This window comes from Microcebus murinus, chromosome 15 (assembly GCF_040939455.1).
Source record: "Microcebus murinus isolate Inina chromosome 15, M.murinus_Inina_mat1.0, whole genome shotgun sequence".
Lineage (NCBI taxonomy): Eukaryota > Metazoa > Chordata > Mammalia > Primates > Cheirogaleidae > Microcebus > Microcebus murinus.
In genome coordinates this window covers 60608993-60629942 of record NC_134118.1, presented here as the reverse complement: position 1 = coordinate 60629942, position 20950 = coordinate 60608993, and positions in this window count along the sequence as shown.

Genomic DNA, 20950 nt, shown 5'->3' with positions numbered 1-20950 from the left:
CCAGGAGTAGATTCCATCTCAAGAAAATACATTTTTTGCATATCCATAAGAAGCAAATCCTCACCTGTTCAAGCTTTATTATGAAGTTGCAGCAATTCAGTCACGTGCTCAGGATCTACTTCTAATTCTAGTTCTCTTATTATTTCCACCACATCTGCAGTTACTTCCTCCACTAAAGTCTTAAACTTCTCAAAGTCCTAAAAGAAGGCTGGAATCAACATCTTTCAAACTCTTGTTAATGTTGATATTTTGATTTCCTCCCACAAATCACAAATGTTCCTAATAGTGTATAGAATGGTAAATCTTTTCCAGAAGGTTTTCAACTTACTTTGCCCAGATCTGTCACAGGAATCACTACCTATAGCAGCTGTTGCCTTATGAAATGTATTTCTTAAATAATAAGACTTGAAAGTCAAAATTACTCCTTGGTCTATTATGGGATACAGAATGAATATTATGTTAGTGGATGTGAAAACAACATTCATCTCTTTGCACATCTCTATTGGAGCTCTTGGGTGACTAGGTACCTTGTCAATGAACAGCAATATTTTGAAAGAAATTTTTTTTCCCTGCTAAGTAGGGCTCAACAGTGGGCTTAAAATATTTAGTTAACCATGTTGTAAACAGATGTGCTGTCATTTAGGCTCTGTTGTTCCATTTATACAGCACAGGAAGAGTAGATCTATCATAATTCTTGAAGGCCCTAGGATTTTTGGAATGGTAGATGAGCATTGGCATCAACTCAAGTCACCAGCTGCATTAGCCCCTAACAAGCGAATCAGCCTGTCCTTTGAAGTTTTGAAGCCAGGCATTGACTTCTCCTCTCTAGTCATTGATGTGAAGATATCATCTTCTTTCAATATAAAGCTGTTTCATCTATATTAAATATCGTTTAATGTAGCCACTTTCATCAATAATCTTAGCTAGATCTGGATAACTTGCTGCAGCTTCTACATCAGCACTTGCATGTTATAGAGACAGTTTTTTTCCCATAAATCTCATGAAATGACCTCCATTAGCTTCAAACTTTTTTCCTGAAGCTTTTTCACCTTTCTCAGCCTCCCTAGAATTGGAGAGAAGTTAGGGCCTTGCTCTGGATTAGGCTTTGGTTTAAGGGAATGTTGTAGCTGATTCGATCTTCTATCCAGACTACTAAAACTTTCTCCATATCAGCAATAAGGCTGTTTTGCTTTCTTATCATTTATGTGCTCACTGGAGTAGCACTTTTAGCTTCCTTCAAGAATGTTTTGTTTGCATTCACAACTTGGGTGACTGGGGCAAAAGCTAGCTTTTGGCCTATCTTGGCTTTTGACTTGCCTTCCTTATTAAGCTTAATCATTTCTAGCATTTGATTTAAAGTGAGAGAGAGCCATGACTTTTCCTTTCACTTGAACACTCAGAGACCACTGTAGGGTTAGTAATTGGCTTAATTGCAATATTGTTGTGTCTCAGGGAATAGGTAGGCCTGAGGAGTGGGAGAGAGATGGAGGAATAGGTCATTTGGTGGAGTAGACAGAACAAACATAACCTTTATTGATTGTTTGCTGTCTCATATGGGCATAGTTCATGGTGCCCTAAGACAATTATAATAGTAGTATCAAATATCAATTATTGCAGATTATGGCAAGACATATAAAAGTAAAACCTTTGAAATATTGCAACAATTATGCAAATATGACGCAGAAACACTATGTGAGCACAAACTGTTGGAAAAATGGTGCTGAGAAGCTTGCTCAAGGTTGCCACTACCTTTAATTTGTGAAAAATCTCATAAGTCCAATAAGACAAGGTGTGCCTATGCATTCACAAGGGTGAAGCCCTCCTGACCTGATCACCTCCTAAAGGCCCCACCTCTTTATACTGTTAAAATGGCAATTAAGTTTCCAACTAATATGTATTGGTGGGGACACATTCAAACCATAGCACCATATAAACGAATGCAAAGCAAAATGTGCCCTACAGGGTTGTGGGGAAACCAATGGGTAGAAGGGTCTTGGATGCCCACTTTAACTGGGGGAAAATGATAAAGAGACAATAGGATACTCAATGACAGTAATAGGATTTCTTGCCATGGGGAAGTCTAAACTAGGCATGGATAAAAAGCCAGCTAAATGCAAAGCTTAGGACCTCTCGTTTGCCTTTCCTTTATATACTGTGTTATTTTTCTACATTATATTTTTGGTACGCAAAGTGATACAAGGCATAGGTTGCCAAATTTTACAAAGTAAATAATACATATAATTCAAACTCTACTGAATAAATATACATTCCTTTTTTAATGATTCAGAAGGGCCTTCATAATGATGGTTATTGTTGAAAATAGATTGCTTCTCAGCTAGCAAGAGGAATTAAAGCTAGTTTATCTTAATCCATGCTAATCAATCTATATTGTGGAACTCAATTTGGCAACTAACACCGCATACTTATAAGAAAGAAAGTAAAAGAAGCATAATTGTTAGTTGTGTTAGACAAGGGAAGAAGTGGTATAGGCTACCCCTCCTCTGTCACTGCGGTTTAGAATACGCATGTCCTCCCCCACACAAGGTGTGATGCCAAAAGACACCGCATTGCTTGCTAGTACCGGACCCACAACTTGGGTGAATTCCCTATTCTGCCCAGCTTCTGAAATTAAAGTCTTTTGTTTTGACGAAAGGTAGCAATAGGGTTTGATTTTGGAGTGTCAACTTGGTTACAGGAGGGTAAGCTTCAGGAAGCACGATAGCTAAAAATATAAGGGAAATATTCCCCCCTCTCACACAACCATTCAGAGAGGCAGCCCAGGGCCGGGGTGGTGGTACTGCCACCCCCAACATGTAGCTTCCAAGATTGCTCCAGTCATCACCAAATCCACAAGAGAGACTGAGGGGGAGAGGGAGTTTGGGGCAAATATCTTTAAAGAAGTGGCAAATATCAGTCCCATTAATATCTCTTTAGCTTGAAATTAGTCCTGGCCAACAACTAGCCTCACAGAGCCCATTAGATACAGTTTCACAAGGGGTCCACAGACAAAGTGGCAGAGAGAAGAGATGAGGGACAGATGGCCTTTTTGTCACTCATCCTACTGGGGCAGAGATATGTGCTAATTTCAGCAGCTCCATGTCAGGTCTACACTGTGGACATACTTTTTGTTGTTGTTGTTCTTGGGTATTTATTTTTTTTGGTATTTTTCTCCCTTCCCTAATTATTCTTTACAACAGAAATTGCTTTTGAGTCATTCATTTCTGTTAAAATTGTTCCATCAAGAGCTGACTGTTACTTTTTATTGGCTTGTTCACACCTAACACCTACTTACTCACACAAGGGGGAAATAAATTGTTATTGGCTTACCTGCTCAAATCCACTTAGAAAAAAAAATTAAAGGAAGCAGAAAGAATACTTTTGTCCAAGGCATCCTGATTTGAAAAGATGATTTGTATGTTGTTTACTCAAACTAGTGCATTTCACTAAAAAGTATCTAGAAACATTAACCTAAACATATTTGTATGCTTGTCTTCTCAAAGTTTGCCATGTTTAGTCACCATTATAAAAATATTTTATTGAATCCTGTTGTGGTTATGTTAGCATATAGTGTGAAACATTCAGATAATTAAATACATTTTAGAAACACTTGCATTCAAAGAGTAATGTATTAACATGCATTTTCTCCTTTTATTTATGTTAATCAGTGAGATATATATGGGGGCAAGAATGATAATAAAATTTCTATTTTCCAGAGGAAGACAGTGAAGTTCTGAAAACATAAGTGATTTGCCCACCACCATTCAGCTGGAAAGTGTGCAAAACAGAATGAAATCCAGTTCTACGAACCCTTTCTATTTTCAAAGTAATGATTTTCCATTCGTATCAAACAAAAGTTCTCTTGACTCCATAATCTACCCTGAAAGATAATTATCTTAATGACTTTTTGTTTTAGAGTTCTTTTTGCTTGTCTGTTTGTTTTCCTTTGTTTCATTCTTATGTGTAGAGGATATAATACAAGTTGAGTATTCCTTATCTGAAATGCCTGGGATCAGAAATGTTTTGGATTTTGAATTTTTTTCAGATTTGGGAATATTTGCATTACATATACTTAGCAGTTGAGCATCCCTCACCTGAAAATCCCAGATCCAAAATGTTCCAATGAGCATTTCCTCTGAGTGCATGTCAGCACTTGAAAAGATTCAAATTTGGGGACATTTCAGATTTTGGACTTTCAGGTTGGGGATATTCAATCTGTATATACAAAGTAATTAACGAAAGCATTCAGGGTACTGTTTTAAGCATCATGCTGTATAGGAGATAAGCACTTATATATAGTCACGGTATAAAAACAGGTGACTTTTAATATTACATTATTTATAATCAATCAACAAATCTGTGCAAATTTCATTAAGATTATGCTGTAAGCCAGCAGCATGTTAGTAGCTAAGTGTGTGCATGTGGGTATCAAAATAAATAGGACAGTTTCTGGTTTCAGAGACTATAGTTAGGAAAGCATTATTTTATATATATAGTCATACAGTTACAAATATTGCTATAGTGTTAACAGTTACAAAGCATTTTCTATCCTTTTCCTCTACCCAAACTATCTTGTGAGCTAAGCAGGGCAGGGCTGACTACTTCTATTCCAGGGGTGGGGCATCCCTGGATCGGAAGGCTTTCTGTGGCAGACATTCACTCATCAAACATGTACGGAGAGGCCACTGCATGTGGCTGTGATGAGAGGTGCTCTGGGACTGGGAAGATGACACATGTGGTGGGTCTCCCACGGGCTTCCAGAGTAGGGGACAAGAAGGACACCTAATGCCCCACTGTGACACTGTGGTGGCTATGACAGAGGGAGAAATGGCCTCCAGTCTCCAGGGTGAACAGGGCTCAGTTATCTGTATTTGATCCCAGTGTCTTTTTCAGGAGCAACTGAGTAACCAGCAGATTCTAATTATAAACATGACTGGAATTCAGGAAAGGAAAGATCACTGGGATATGCTGGAACGTTAGAGTGAGTGAGGTTTAATTTGGGCTTTAAAGAATGAGTTCATGGCTGGATAGATGCAGGGGAGGAGAAAGTGGCAAAGAAGCAGATTGTGCTTGCAAGGCAGGAAGTTGGCAGGCAACAGTGTTGTGCTGTGATGGTTAATTTTATGTGTCAACTTGACTGAGTTAAGGGATGCCCGGGTGGCTGGTAAAACATTTCTGGGTGTGCCAGCGAGAGGGATTCTGGAAGAGATTAGCATTTGAATCAGCAGACAGAGTAAAGAAGATTTGCCCTCACCAATGTGGGTCAGCATGTCCAATCCTTTGGGGGCCCCTGAGTAGATCAAAAAGGTGGAGGAAGGATGAATTCTCTCTCTCTCCTTAAGCAGTGATGTCCACCTTCTCCTGCCCTCAGGGATCAGAGCTCCTGGTTCTCCAGCCTTCTGACTCTGGGACTTAGACCAGCACATACCCTCACCTCCCCCAGCTCCAGGTCCTAACTTCGATTGGGAGCTACACCACCAGCTCTCCGCTTCTTGGGACTTTTAATTCAAACTGAAAGACATCACAGACTTCCTTGGGTCTCCCACTTACAGAGGGCAGATGGTGGTGCTTCTTAGCTTCCATAATCACCTGAGCCAATGCCCAGCATTAATTTCTGTGTGTGTGTGCGTGTGTGTGTGTGTGTGTGTGTGTGTGTATGTGTTTCTGTCTCTCTGTAGAACCCTGACTACAGTTGAGAAGGAAGTGAGTTGCCATTTCTGTCGGAGGTAGAGTGTATAGATTGGGAAAAATTAAGAAATAAAGCTTCAATAGTAGAATGGCACAACATGATAGGGTCACTAAGGCTAGGTAGGAGGGTTTGGTCTTTATGTAGAAGAAAATAGGGTGTAGAAGTTTTCTGAGCAGAAGACTGGCGTGGCCACATTGGTGTTTTAGAGAGATTATTGCAATGGTGGATGGATTTGAGAAGAGATGGGTGGAGACAGGCTAACCAATTAAAGAATTGTTGTAGCATTCCAGGCAGGAAGGATGAAAGTCTGGGCTTTGGTCTTAGCAGTCAGAATCAAGAAGAAAGGGTAAATTTGAGAGACACTGTAGAAGAGAAAAATGACTGAACACAGTGACAGATTGCCTCTAGCGAATCTCAAAATGGCAAGCGTCAAAGATTACCTTTCTCTTTGTACTCATTATACTTTTCATTTCATTGCACTTTCCATTAATTCTTTATGACCTGCCATTTAAGCAACTAGTAAGCATAATTTAAACTCTTAAGAAGATATGTGACTATCCTTTTCTGAAAAGTACAAGGAGATGAAAGATGTTAAAAGTACACTGCATATAGTAAGTGCTCAATAAATGTTCATGAAGAAATTAAACTTTAAAATCAACAATGCATAAAGAAAATCTTTTTTCCATAAATGGGCTTTTGGATTTAGGGTTGTCACACTGGAGCTATGTGAACCATGAAGTCAAGAACAAAGAAATGGAGATTTTAAGTTTTAAACAGTGAACTGTTATCGAGACTGCTTCGGAAATTCTTGAAAAGAAATTGATACAAGCAACTTGAAAGGTAATTCAAATGAAAAGTACTTCATCTAATTTTTATAATAGAGGTAAAGTACTGGATTGGCAAAATTATCTAAATATGTATTTGTAGTACTAGAGTTTATTGAAAGGAGTCCAGAAATGAAACCAGATTTGTTTAGTGACAAGAAAATAGAAATGACGTTTTTTTCCTCTGTCAATCTTTTGTGTATCATAATGACTATATTATTATTATAAACAAATGATGGGTAGGAATAAAGACACCATAAGGTTATTTCTTTATATTTTTGCAGCCCTCTCACCAATATTAAATAATATGCCTGAAATGAGAATCATAACTTAGGGTTTAAACTCCTTTTTTACATATATTAAAACATAGTTTTAAAAAGTCAAAGTTTATTCAAACCACCATCAAATTTGACTTTGTTTTACTGAATGAAAAATGTTAATATTAGGTTTAAAATTAAAATATTTTATCTGGAACAATAGTAAGTAAATAATATTTTTTGAATTTTTGTGTCATGGTTTTCTGAACATTGTATCAGACATTTTATCTAATCTGTTTTTTTACTGCCATTATTTTCTTAGATGAATACTTGACATAATGAACTCAAAATACAAATCCATGGGTTTTTTTTTTCCTCTTCTTCAGTTTTGCTTTAGTACTCAAGTTATTTGTTTATACTTTAAAATATTTTCCTTAAATAAAAATGCACATATAAATTATTTCAATGTTGAAACTAGATATGTCTTTCAGTGCTTGTTGACATAACCCCCTCATTTTAAGAGAAGTCAAAGGATGTTTGGATGTTGTATCTTTTTCAAGAGTAAACAGTTAGTTAATGTCAGAACCACCCTTTTTTTTTCTAGGCTCCATTTTTCCCCATTAAAAACACAAACACTGAAGTACTGTCCTAAAAACACACATAGGCCGGGCATGGTGGCTCACGCCTGTAATCCTAGCACTCTGGGAGGCCGAGGCGGGCGGATTGCTCAAGGTCAGGAGTTTGAAACCAGCCTGAGCAAGAGCGAGACCCGTCTCTACTATAAATAGAAAGAAACTAATTGGCCAACTAATATATATAGAAAAAATTAGCCGGGCATGGTGGCGCATGCCTGTAGTCCCAGCTACTCGGGAGGCTGAGGCAGAAGGATTGCTTGAGCCCAGGAGTTTGAGGTTGCTGTGAGCTAGGCTGACGCCACGGCACTCACTCTAGCCTGGGCAACAAAGCGAGACTCTGTCTCAAAAAATAAATAAATAAATAAATAAATAAATAAATAAATAAATAAATAAAAAAAAATAAAAAAATGAAAACACACATAGATATATTGAATGTAAAGAGAAAATTGAATATGTAATTTGTCTCCTAAATAAAACAACCTACTCAAAACAATAAAGCACACACATACATATTATAATAAAACAATTGCCCTGAAAGCATTTTCTTCAGTAGGATCTATATAAGATGACTTCAGGAGCTTCAATAATTCATTCACTTTTTTATATTGTCTTTTAAATTCATAAAGCATTAATTTGATCTATAGATCCACTGTCTTGCTTGGTCAGTATAAAGGAGTGACGATTGACTTGGGCTTTAAGACACAGTCTTTTCTCATTCTGGTTTCCTTGTCTCTATTCTCCCACAACAATAAATATATGAAACGTAATAAGGACAAAATATAAATTTACTGGGAACAGAATAGTACTTAAAGAGCACTAGGAGTGACTGCCAGAGATATACGCTATATATCACATATGGAAAACCTAATTTTCAGAGAAGGCAAGCAGCTACCCAAGTTGGCAAGATTAGAATGTATCTTAATAGGAATTTAAACCCATGTTTTCTGATTAAAATCATGTGATAATAGCATTACTCTCTGCCAAGTCACCTGTCAGAGGTAACAACAATGCAACTTTCTTAAAAATTTTTCTCAAGGAGAAACATTTAAGTTTCTAGATGAATAAGAGGTTACATCTTAATAACCTTCAAAACACATCACCACTCCCTTAAAATAAGCCTGTAATTGTCAGACTCCTGTTGGTTAATTTCCTTTGCTGGGAAGATGTGATCCCATTTTCATTGCTTTCCTGCTGGCAAAGCCCTGCTCTTGTCAAGTCATATATATTACAGTGCTTCTGATTTCCTCTAGAATTCGTCTGTTTCTTTTTTTTAATGATAGCAGTATGTGCCCATGATAAAACTGCAAGCTGCAGAATAGGAAATTGATTTAGGAACAATAGAAGAAGATTTTTGTTTCCCCCATAATTTGAGTGGTCTAACAATGGAATAGGCTTTCTCTTGAAAGAAGTATTCATGTCAAAGCTGGTGTTGTAGGACCACTGGTCATAATGCCAAATAGAGGAACCCTGAAGTAGGTGAGTGGTGAGTCTAGGTTAGTCTTTCCCAAAGTTTTGTTACCATAAGCATCATCTAGGGGGTATATTAAAAGATATAGTTTTCTTTGGTCCTGGCTATCTGTGTATCAACTAGACGCCTAAGTAACTTTTATAATCTGGCGGTTTTGGAAATACTGCCTTAGCTGGTCATTAGCAAAACTTTCAACTCAGACAAGGTTTTTGCATCAGGACTAGGAATGTGTCAAGTGAGAGCTTTTCGAGGGGATTTTTAAAATTAACATTATTTTAATTGAGAAATCATAATTATGTATGTTTATGGGGTACACTGTGATGTTTTGATATATGTATACAGTGTGAAATGATTAAATTGATTTCATGAACCTATCTATAACCTCACTTATTTTTTATGGTAAACCTTTGAAATTTACTCTTAGTTATTTTTGAAATATACAATACATTATTATTGACAATAGTCACTCTGCCATGTAACAAGAGTAGGGGAGGAGGGAATGGGGAGTTGTCCTTCCAAGAGTACAAAGTAAAAGCTTTAAGTTATGATTCAGACTGGGCACAGTGGCTCATGCCTGCAATCCTAGTACTTTGGGAGGCCTCGATGGGAGGATCGCTTAAAGTCAGGAGTTTTGGGTCCAGCCTGGACAACATAGTGAGACACTATCCCTACAAATTTTTTTTTTACAAAGTAAGTTGTGATTCAACTGTGGTTCTTTGCTTGAGGGTTGAAAACAGTTGATGGAGTACAAATAATATATGGTGTAAAAACCAGAAAGAAAAGAAGGAAGAGAGAGAAAAAGATTAAGAGAAAGACTGAAGAAGAAAAGCGAGGGAAGGAAGAAAGGAAAAGATAGAGGGAGGAAGAAAGGAAGTAAAGGAGGGAGGAAAGAAAAGCTGGGCTCAAATGGAAGATGGGTATTTAATACTTTTTAAATTTATTACCAAATTTCAGTGATAACTAGGGCAGTGCAAGAAAGAAATTAAATATGATTCAATCCCATAGTAAAATACAAATTGGATCCTGGGCATTTTTTTTCTTTTCCTCTACTGTCAGAAGAGTAGAGTTTGTGTAGCAGGGAAAGGAGCATTTGATTTTTACAAATCTCCTAAAAAAGGTAAGACATTTTTGAGTTTGAGATAAACTAGGAAACCAAATATCAAACATTTATCTTTTACAATGTCTTGGCTGGATCTAAACCTTCTAGCTATATATATTTAAGTAAAATTATGCTGGGACACATATGTACTTATATTTAGTCATAACATCTTTGTTTTGATAAAATTATAATTCAAATAATTTAAATTATCAAAGAATAATTTCTATTTTTGGAGATGCTAACCAAATTTTAAGGATTAGCATATGTTCCAAGGACTGACATTATTCCCAATCCAAAAGCATAAATAGCTTATCTGAGCAGCTCTTAGAATGACAGCCATACAAAATAATCAACAAGCCACCTGTCCCTTTATACTGTATGCAGCAAAATATACTTAGATAACATTTCTACAACACAAAAAGTTGAAGTTGTTTTATTCAACTTTATTATCTATGAATAATATATTATAATACAATATGTGTAGTGCCACTCAGACTAACTTTATAGTGAATTTCTCTCTGGACATCTCAATTTCCATAAGGGACCAGTTATCCATATACATATATTCTCTACATAATGAAGTTTTCTGTGCATAAATATGAAAGTTTTATAATGATTCATTTTGTTTAATAAACTAAATATGTAATTGTGCATATTTTCAACTTTGCATGAAAATTTTTTAGGTTAATATAATTTTATTATATATAATATGTTGTTATACACTTTAAAAGTATGTTTGCTTAGAATATTTATTATATGGCACCCACAGTCAAATAACAAAAGAAATTCCCCAGAAAATAGTATGTTATTAAATGCTTTATCATTTATAACAACATTTGAGTACTTCTCCGTAGGAAATTATTTTCCTCTGGGTTTACAGTATTTGTGAAGTCTGAAAATCATCTGATTCTCCTGAAAGAAAGACAATAATGTTGGCTGAAGATAGCATCTGTAACCATCTCACTCAGAGTCTCCGATTTCGACAGAAATGCTTGTAGATTCACGATGAACATTCTGTCTTGTGAGCCCCCAGCTTCACCCTTGCCATGGCAGAGAGGAGGGTTGCTAAAGATTTCTCTTGTTGAAGTCTGAGCTTTGACCACATTTTTAAGTCACTCTATGAATATCTTTGAAGGAAACACCAACGGTAACAGCACACTCTGTCACATTCATTTCTGTACTGAGAAACTCACCAGGCAGCTCTTTTGTGTCAGGCTGTGTGGAAGGTATTGGGAATAAAAGCAATGATTATGACATAATTTTTGTCCCCTAGAAACTTACTACACCCTGCAGAAAGAAACACTGGGGAAAAAAACCTAAAACAAACAAAAGCAAAACTAAACCAGTAACTACTTTCTCCACCTGAAAGATACAAATGAGGTAATACTTACCTTATGACTTAAATTACAATAGATCTAAGCCCTTTAAACCTTTTTGCACCCCAGGCTGTGCTCTTTGCAACTGGCTCTGAAGCACCCAGGGATGTCACAGTGGAACCTGTAAATGTTGTTGTCAACATCAGGCCTGCCCCCCACCGCGTAGGGTCAGGGGTTGGGCAGCACCCCCAGCGTGAGGTGCATGGCGCCTGTTCATTCTATTCTGTTCACGGCAAACACTGCCTGCTTCCAGAGGGTTCAAACTCCCTATGTTCCTGCTCCCATGATTCACAAACATGCCTGTTCCCTCAGACACACTTCCCAGCGGGTCGGGATGTGCACTTGCTGGGCCAAGGCTGTGCCCAGCCAGCAGTGCCCTCTGCCCCATGTGCAGGGCTGGCTCCCTGCCCAGGTGTCTTCCGTTCAGCTTGTGTGGTGAGTAAGCTCTCACAGGCCTCCTTTCGTTGAATAACCACATAGAGGTGCATTTAGATTATATTCTCTGATACATGATAAAGGAAGGTACTGGGGAAAGTATAGAATAGCTGAATTTTCCTTCAGTCTTTCTCCACCATCCCCCTTATTCCAAAATTATTTCTGACCTCACGTTGCCCTTTCAAATGCTAGTGACATTATTTCTTATTTACCAGAGCACTTTACAGTTTACAAAGCTAATTCACTGAATAAGAAACTAACGCGTCGGTGTGAATCAGTTTAAGGCTTTATCCTCACTAGGTACAGGGTACATATATAGTAAGTTGAAATGAGGAATAATTTGTAAAAGTAACAATAGCTAAATTTTTAAAGCATTTACTATTGAGCAGGTTTAGTTACAGGTAAGTCACATATATTGTTTCATTTAATCATTAACCCTGAGAAGCAGAGATGGGAAAAGCAGGGCGAAGAGATAGTAAATAACGGAACTAGGAATGCAACCCAGCCACTCCTGCCAGAGCACGTATGTTTGATGTCTGGGCCACATTCCCTCTCTTGGTAAGTTTTCAGGCATCTGGTATTTGCGTGTGAGGACAATTGTATTGTGCAGAGGAATCCCCAGGCTCCAAAACACCTATGTGGGGCACTGTTTAATGCCAAAATGAATTCTATGGGTGGCATTCAGATCTACCAATACAACAGACTGAGTAGCAAGGGCCGGCTTAGTGAGAGGGGCTCCTTGTAGTCTACCTAAAACCAACAAGAGACAGACAACACGATGTATAAAAGTCACTTCAAGATAAATTAATCAACTCATAAACACATGTAGCCATTAAGGTCAATTCACTTTACAAAGATTAGAAAATGGTAAAGGGAAATACGATTTTGCTATCTGAGAAGATCAGATAGTAAGGTTTTTCTCCTACAAAATGAAGTAGATGTTAGCAATGTTCACTTGGTAGGAAGGTGTTTTCTCACTGTTCTCACAGCTTCTTCTAATGTAATTAGATCCCTAATAATAATTAAAAGAGAAACTAGCTCTTCAGACATAGGCAGTTGAAAACTATTAATAGCTCATTGGGTTCCAGGTCAATGGGTCCTTCTCTATAAGTTTATTGTACGTAATAATGTTCCTCTTGGGGAAAATGTATTGCACTATCTGTGATTTATCATATTTTCACATATTGTTAATGCAAGGACTTTGGTAGTCAACAAAAAAATTATGGCACATCTGGGTATGTAGAGTATTCCTCTTTCCAGAGAAAAGGTCAGGAGGGAAAAAAAGAGAGAGAACAAAAATATAAAACCTTCAAATCAAGTCCAAACCCCTATTTTGTTCCTGGGTTTGCATCGCCATTAATCAATACTAAGCAACTGCAATTAGAAAAGAGTAACTAAAACTTAGAGTTGCAAAACAGACAAAAAAAAATTTTTTTTAAAGGGAAGATATTTTCTCACAATCAGACAAACCAAACCACATGACCACTTTCTTCTCATTGATTTTCCTTCTCATTAAGATATGTTCATTTACTTTCTTTTATTGTGAAGCTTTTGGTAAGAATCTTGAAACTATAATTGTCTGCAGTGAATTATTGTGCCCACTATTCTTCCTACAGAGAGGTGAATTCCAGACTGGCTTGTGGAAATTATTGTTTCTGCTTTAATTAACCATCTCCAAATGCAAATAACCGGCAAACCTTTTTAGCCCATTCTTGTATTAGGCACTCCAAGTTCTTCAGCAAATATTCACTCTGATGACAGTAAGTAGCATAGCGCATCATTCCTGTTTTTCTCATGTCTTAAAATCAGGATAAAATGAAGCCAACACATAAGATTAATAAGAAATCACAACAACAGCCCCAGACTCATGTTTATCAAAAGAATGATAGAAACATAAATGCTGTAAGTTCAAAAGTGGAAACAGGGACCTCATTAGTGTTAGTAGCAAAAGGGGTTCAGCAAAGAAGTGGAGCTTCAATTGTATTTTTTTTTTTTTGTTTTTTTTTTTGTTTTTTTTTTTTGAGACAGAGTCTCGCTTTGTTGCCCAGGCTAGAGTGAGTGCCGTGGCGTCAGCCTAGCTCACAGCAACCTCAAACTCCTGGGCTGGAGTGATCTTTCTGCCTCAGCCTCCCGAGTAGCTGGGACTACAGGCATGCGCCACCATGCCCGGCTAATTTTTTTTTTATATATATATCAGTTGGCCAATTAATTTCTTTCTATTTTATAGTAGAGACGGGGTCTCGCTCAGGCTGGTTTTGAACTCCTGACCTTGAGCAATCCGCCCGCCTCGGCCTCCCAAGAGCTAGGATTACAGGCGTGAGCCACACAATTGTATTTTTAAGACATAAAATTTAGATAGAGGAAAAAGGAACAGATCTAATAAGAACAGGAGAATATTAAAGACAGGTATGGGGCTGGAATGGGCACCATGTGTTTGTGGAAACAATGAGGAACTTGTTAATCAATCAGCTTATGGATGTTATCTTGGAAAAAGGCTTCATAAATTGAAAAGAGGAGATTCATTAATGGAAAGCACATATGCAATATATTTATATATAATATGTATGTGTGTCTTTTTATTAAGCTGACCTCTTTGTGTGTTTTATGCATGGTAGAATCTCAGAAAAGATAGCTAAGTGAATGATTTTACACACACACGCACACACACACACACACTTTGAAAGCCAAATGAGACCAAAAAGTGGAGCCCCATGATAGCCAAAAATTCATTTTAAAGTCCAATTGAAATCTCATCATTTTATAGGAAGTGAGACATGATAATAATCATTCATCTACAATATTTACTGGACATCTACTAATCCCAAGGCACACAATCTTTTTTCCCACAGAGCTCAGACAGAATCTAATGAAAAGACATACATATAGACATATAAATTTATAAGATAGTTAATAAGAAAAATGTTAAAGACATGTATAGGCAGGAAAAAGGAGGTGCAATGAATTTAATCTGCATTAGCTGTGGTTAGTGATGAAATGTGTAGATCATCATTTAGCCAAATGAAAGATGGATAGAAATTCTGTGCAGAAGGCACACCATAGAGCTATAGTGGCAAAAAATTTGGTATTGAGTTTGGTGTTGCTGGACATAAAGTAGATGGGAAGAAGAATGAATAAACTCTACCTACAGAGGAAAATACAAACCAGATCTTGGAAGCCTTTATATACCAGTTTTATATAAGTTTTTTATAAGAGTTTTATATAAGAATTTTATTGCTACTTGTAGTCCATGGGTAGCTACTGAGAGGTCTCAAAAGGGGGAGATCACGACAATTTGAGCTGGGGAGAGAGAACTCTGGTGGCTGGTGAGAGAGTAGAGAGGAACACAATTGGAAAGAAACTATGTAGAGGTTGAATAATGAGGAGAGTCTCGCCCAAGGCCACAATCTTCAGCCTCATTGGTCTCCAACCACCACGTGCGCCCTGACTTGGCTGTTGTCTCTCCTTGGCACACTCTTCTTCCATATTTTCATGGCTAACTCTTGCACATTCTTTAAGACTTTGCTCGAATTTGCTTTATCCATTAGGCCTAACCTAACAAGCCCATTTAAAGATTTAATTCCCTCAATCCCCACAATCCTATCCCCATTAACCTGTTCCATTTGTGTGAGTCTATATCATGTACCAGCTTCTGATAACCAATTTATATGTATTGCTTATTTTCTGTCTCCATCAACTAGAATTTAAGCTCTAGAAAGGCAGGATTTTGTTATGTTTGGTTGCCTGAATGAAACTCAGCTTTAGGACTGCTGGCATACAATAGGTATTCCGTAAACATTTGCTGAGTAAATGAGAGAGATGAAGATGAAGGCCCAACTTAAGAAGCATTGAGACCTGATGGATTACTGGATATGGAGGTTAAGAAAAGGGCCAACCATTGCTCCATTTTCCAGCATGGGTGGCCAAGTGGCTCATAATTTCTCTCATGGAGAGAGGGAAGGTTGGAGGAGAGGCAGGTTTAGGAAGAAGAGGGTGAGTTCTGTTTTGAGTATGTTAAACGTGAGAAGACTGTGGATGAGCTGGTGAGGTGTCTGTGTAGAAGCTCGGAGCAACAGCCAGCACTAGAGAAGAAAAGCTAGGAGTCACCTGCACCTGAGTGATGACAAAGACCTATTGCAGGCACAAAGCCAGTGGTGCCTGAGACAACAAAGGACCAAGGGCAGGATTCTAACAAATATCATGAATAATATTTATGGCATCATAACTGATAAATAGTGAAGTCTCATCTTCCTGTGAGACAATCTGGGGGACTAACTGGTGGTGGTGACACCGTGTGGGGCAATCCTGAGAATCAGGGAAGTTGGGATAATTATCACCGTCATCACAGAATTTCTCAAAGCTTAAATTAGTGCCTCACCAATTATCCCGATGGATCTAAAACCTCAGGCTGGGCTGAGCCTGGACTTCATGGTTTCCCCTGTGTTTTTCTAAGACAAGCTTGCAAATCCTAATATTCTTTACATTTGTCAGAAGAAATGAGACCCAAATTCCTAGACTGCATTTCTCATTAAATTATTTTGATTCTCAGCTAATTGATATCAGTGGATATCCCTAAAATGACGCTGGGGCCAGGTAGCAGTGTGCCTACACAGGACATTCAAAGCTTTGTTGTCTTTAGAACTGGCTGGATTCATTTTATGAGGCTGAAGAGGTTGCCTAGGGTCTAAGATAAAAAGGAATGTGTATTTAAAAATACGTTACAGGATACTTTAAAAATAGTGTAGTTTAGGTTCAATATTATTTTGTGATTCTTGTATGCCATATATATTTGTGAAGGTATTTTCTGAAAATCAAGAAATATTCTGAAATTATTTGATTCTTTTTTATTTCCCTTTCTAGATTCTTCTCTTTCAAAGGATGATTATGACATTTCACTAGTGGTTTTGACAGAGTGAGATATTGGATTCCCAAAACAATAGGTATGTGTGAAATATCAGATTTGTCTTATTTCCAAGGCAATATGACAGTGGCCACTCTCATCTGGAAGAGTGCCATCGCTAACGATTAGATCCTGGCACACAGGAGAGAACGTGTGTATTTTAATTAAATTATTTTTCTATTTAATGTGGCTCAGTGTGTAACCTCTGTGGCTCTTTCCTCTTTTCCTGGCACTAAGGAATTCTGGAGCAAGGTAGATCTGATACTCGATGTTTTCTTATTTATGAACTGGAGGCATACAAAGTTTAAGCCTAGAATGATTTGTACATTAAAGGATGTGTAAAAAAAGGTTTGAATTTGTCAGAGCTACCTTTAGGGCTAATAAACTGCTAATGTCTTTGAGAACCCATTTTTAAGAGTAGACAATCCTGGATGTTAAATAGTAAAGGGGTCATGTGGTGAGATGCCATCCAGAGAGTTTGGCATCCCCAAATTGGGGGACTGAGTTTCAGAACGGAGTGGCCCAAGCAGCAGAAAAGTTAACACATTGGGGACACATGGGTATGAATGGCCTGTGCAGCTATTAAAGGTTGGAAAGCTACTTGGCTAAAATGAAAATTGTGATCTGTATAAATACAATTCTCTATCAGTTCAGAGATGATCACTACTGAAATAAGAGTGCCCATAAAGATTGAGTTGAACAAAATGGAGCAGAAGGGAATCGGAGGCTGGGAGTGGCGCACTGGGCACCCAGGCTGAGTACTCGCCGTGATTTATTGTCCTATAGAAGAGCCAACATGAGGCCTGGGCTCAGTATCACAGTTCACTGGGCCATTGATGGAAGCATCTACAGGGTTGTGTATGGCGATTATGAAAACTGTTGTCACTTTCTTCCTTTGCTAAAAACCTGTCATCCTCCTATCAGCAGCTAAGGGCTGGGGGAGCTTCTCACTACCCCACTTGGTGAGATCCCTACCTCTCCCAAACTTCAGCAAATCCACCTTCAGTTTTCAAAATAAAGGGGAGGAGCCCATTAGACTTTCCACTGATCACAGGTGAAATGATTAAACTGCTCAAAGTCGTACATAGAAAGGTCACAGCCAGATCATGCTCTAGTTGTAGTTAACTGAGCAACATGACACGCTGCTAGATGTGAGGGGTAAATAGGTTAGAAGGAGACAAAGAGCAATTTCCCATCATGCCTCTCCCTGATCTGCATTATCTGCGACGGTGGTATTGGAAAATGGATGGTCTCTAAAAGTAGAAATAAACAGTCAAAAAAGGCAATGATGGGAAGGTGGGGAAAGTTTCATAAAGGCTGAAGGTCTGCCTGGACAAAGAGGGAGGACAGAGTGTGGAGCAATTATATTTTCTTGCTGAGCAGGTGAAAGGACAAAGGGAAATCCATGATACAGAACAGACTGAAAAAGAACCCCATAAAAATGTTTCTCAGTGTCAGACCCACCAGGCTGTTGCGTTTCTTAAACTGAGAAGTTGAAAATACCAGAGAGGTCAGAACTTTGCGAAGATACATTACAATGGTTGAAATCTGGCTTATGGGGGTTGCACACATTTTTCTGCTTAAGAACTTTTAACTTACGAATGTTTATAGATAATAACAGTGGCCCACCAGAGCATAAGCGGCTCTGCCTACCGTCAGCACATGCTTTCCTGATCACCCTGTTGTTTTAGTCTCAGCCATTTTGCTGTCTTAAGCAGTGGTTTTCATGCTTTTTGACCACAGCCGACAGTAAGAGACCAAGTTTTCATTCTAACACATATATACAGCAATATATACTTTAAGTGAAAGGGTCACAAGACAATACTATTAATACTTTGGCAGGCACTTTGATATCTCCTTTTCTTTGTTATTCTATTCTATTGTATTTTAATGCTGGTCCCAACTCACTAATGTTTGCTCAGGGCCAAGTCACAGGTTGTATGTGATCTGCAGTGTAAAACACACTTGGTTTAAGGTATTTTTTGTCTTTTTAATTGAAGCAGGGTCTGTATACAAACTTATTTCATAAAAACAAAACAAGAAAATAAAAATATTTTTAGAGAAATTAAATAAAATGAGAAAAATATAAAGCAGTGATAGTTTTCTGATGAATCTTAACTAAACATTAAGTTGTGTCTTTGATCACTTTTACTATAGATCACTTATGTGGGTTATATTAGACTTAGCAGCCACCGAATGAATGCTCTATGTTTAGATTAACCGGAAGGGTTGGACCAGATGGAGAACTTCTATTATACTGTATTATTTTGGTCTGTGTTTATCTCTTGTTGTTGTATTATTATAATACATAAAATTAATATTTTAATACAATTTTTCTTATTCATCTGAATTTTACTTTAGGAGACAAGTTATATTTGCAAATATGCAAATTAACTTGTGCATACACAAATATAACAAGAGGTTTGTTTTCAAATAAATGCTAATTCCGGAAGTCATTTTGGCTTTTATCATCAATCTTGGAGCAAATGTTTATGGAATACCCTACTTCACACATAGGAAAACACTTCCTGGAAACTTTTAAAAAATTTATTAATATTTATGTTTTTCTAATCATATATATTCTTTTCTTTGTGCAAAACACCTGAAGAAGAAATCAAAACATTTGTTTGAGTAATCCAGAAATCATATTCAGTCAATAATGCCAACTGAAAAAAAATTGTGATTTGGGTTAAGTTTTTCATAAGTTTGTTTTTTCTTTTATACTGAGTATAAAAAACAATTTGGTCAAGTGGCTTGGATTTGATTTATGCTGAAATAGCACTCAGGTCAAAACAAAGCTTAGCCCAAATTCCAGAAAGTGGAAAAATTCCCTAAGTGCAACCTGATTTAAAATTTACTATCACATACAAAATAAGCATTGTGGCTTAGGAGAAATAGAAATTGTAGGCTAATGAAGACAGAGATGTGGCCATTTAATAAAGAATCCAAGGGTATTTATAATGTATTTTTAAACTGATTAACAATGTGTCAAATATAATATACTAAATAAAAGTTTTGATTAAATGATTTCATTCACTAACGGTTAAATTAGTTAAGCATGATTAAAGTGAACAAGACTTCAGAGAAAGGGAAGAAATACATTACTAAAAGAAAAGAACCAGTTTTGGATAAATTTACTCAGAGTTAAAAGGGAAAAGAAAAACAAAATATAAGATTAGGGCAGAATAGAAGAAAGGAAAATCTAAAAAGGTCTAATCCCAGCGTATAGCTAGAAAGTGAGATTTACTATGAAATTTTTCTCCAAACATGTTATGTTAGCTGATAAAAATCTCACCTTTGGGATATCTATGATGTTAGTAGGTTTCTGAATTCACTGGTTGCTTCCATTTTTGTCAGCACTTAAAATGATGTCCACATTCGAGAAAAGAAGACTAAATAAGAATCTGTACCTCTAAAAATGACTGCCTTTGCCTCAATCATGGCTCCTCAAAGATCTTGACCTGAAGCTAAAAATCAAATGCATGACCTACAATGAATCCAATCAAATATCTAATTTTGGGGTTATGTGTAAATGTATTTTCAATGGCAAATTAAAGTTTATGAAATGCAAAATGATTGAAGGTAAACACAAAACTAAAGAGAAATTAGTACCTTGACATTTTCAGTGAACTTCACCAACATGTAAAAATTTTTCAAAAGTATAAAGTACCGTCTTCAAAAGAAAGAGAAAAAAACCTTTATCTTAACAGATGAATTTTTAAATAAGTGAATTGACTGCATGAACCATGAAGATGGTACAACATAAATATATGACTTCAGACTTCTAAAGCTGAATATAACAATGGAATTCAAAGTTAAAAAAGAGAGTTTCTGGGCGTTTTAGAATTTTGATGTCTTTGCATATAGAAAATTTAGCAAGAACTTTAAAATACTTGAATGCTTTTATCACCGTGTTCTGCTATATTTCCTTTCATAGTAATCAAGTTTGTCAGAAGGTCACAGACTCAAATGGAGAACAGAGCATGGAAAATGTTCATTGACATTCTTAATGCACATTCTTGTCTTTTTTTACAAAAATGAATAAAGGCTACAGTAAACATCTTGATTTTTTTTCTTTAAGAAGCAGAATAATTTGTCATCTTTTCTCATATGAATACAAAATGTATGTCATAAAATAGAAAACAAAAAATATAGAAATGTAGAAAATGTATGTCATAAAATACGAAAATGTGTCACCTCATATATTAAATGTCTGTGTACTGCTACTGCAAAAGATATAATTTAGTCACTGAGTCTAAAGCTTTAATATTGT